This window comes from Pseudomyrmex gracilis, unplaced genomic scaffold (genome assembly GCF_002006095.1).
Source record: "Pseudomyrmex gracilis isolate BER0280 unplaced genomic scaffold, ASM200609v1 scaffold_1318, whole genome shotgun sequence".
Taxonomy (NCBI): Eukaryota; Metazoa; Arthropoda; class Insecta; order Hymenoptera; family Formicidae; genus Pseudomyrmex; species Pseudomyrmex gracilis.
Genome location: NW_018021902.1, coordinates 6,206 through 7,543, shown reverse-complemented (window position 1 = coordinate 7,543; position 1,338 = coordinate 6,206). Strand labels below are relative to the sequence as shown.

The 1,338-nt window shown below is 29.7% G+C and overlaps 1 long non-coding RNA gene across 3 annotated transcripts in view; it reads left to right on the top strand.

Moving 5' to 3' along the window:
* LOC109862049 overlaps window positions 1-1,338 on the top strand; it is a 9,130-nt gene that overhangs the window by 5,134 nt on the left and 2,658 nt on the right. For 2 of the 3 annotated variants that reach the window (XR_002251077.1, XR_002251076.1), the window contains exons 2-3: window positions 360-588; window positions 804-911. This is a non-coding gene — a long non-coding RNA (uncharacterized LOC109862049). Of the gene's footprint in view, window positions 1-66; window positions 207-359; window positions 589-803; window positions 912-1,338 lie in introns of those variants that run through there. The other variant, XR_002251078.1, reaches the window with a different exon arrangement.

The following is a 1,338-nucleotide window of genomic DNA, read 5'->3' as shown; positions in this document are numbered from 1 at the left end:
CGATATATGGACTAAATCTCGGGCCGCTGGCGCGTGATAGTAGGAGGCGGCCGGAGGAGAACTACTTCTCCTCACGGCGCACGATATGGTGCTCCGCACTGTACGTACAATGAAAGCCAAATGGCCAAATTTTACAAGTAATACACGTTATTATAAAGCGGTCATGTTTATGGAGGATCCAAAATCTACTTGGACGCAACATCATGGTAAAAGAATATATGTATCGTACCGTATAAGTACTATCATATTTTTTAAAATGTATTATTACTTTTTCGTATAATATTAATATATTTTCATATTCTTTTTATTTCTTAAAAACATAAAAAAAATAACAATTTTAATATTATATATTATTGTAGCTGACTATGCAGTAGCAAGAAAAAAATCGAAAGAAGCCGAAGAACTGTCAGATTTGAACTCTGACACAGAAAAAGAAGAGAATCTAAAAAAAGTCAAGGAAAATTAGAGCCGCTAAAATCATAAATACGTCAGCAAGTAGCTCCGAAGAACTATCTGACGATAAATTTAATTTCTGAGCTTCCTAAAATTCCGATTTCTGTAAAAAAATCTACAAAAAGTACAAAAAAGGTAATACAAAAAAACATTAATAAATAGAAAAATAGAAATATGGTATTAGTAATAATAGACTGTTATGTGTATAGTAAACAATTGAATTTTAATTCATATTTTACTTTCTATAATTTTGTTTACAGTATACAATGACATAAATGTTGTATTTAAATTAATCAATCTTAAACTTGGCGGAAAATGACAACGTTAACATATTCTTTTATTATTTTTAGATCCACAATGTAGTAAAAGTTCTATCATTACTGAAGAGATTCATTATGGAAACAATGATGACAATAACTTACTCTCAATATCAAGTTCAAACTGGGTTAAAGAAGGAAGTTAGTATACAAACAATTTTTATTTTACTTCTTATTTGATGATTATAATGTATTTATAGTTTTGTACAGTCAACGTTATTATAAAATAATTTTGTACTATATTTTTCTTATATCAAGTTCAAACTGGGTTAAAGAAGGAATAGTTAGTATACCCATATAGCACAGAACCTTGCAGCAACATTGCTGCAACGTTGCAACATTGCAACTGCAGTGCAATGTTGCAGAGATATTGCAAAAACATTATTTGGAAATATTATTCCAGCAATGTTGCAGCAATATCTTAAAACATTGTTAGAATTGCGTATTAATATTAGTGTGTAATCTGTATTACAGATATAGTGTCAGTTTTTTGCAATTCAATGTACGTAATTTGTGAAGCCTGGTACTATCACATGTTAGTGTCCTGCTTAACTTCATACGTTTTTTT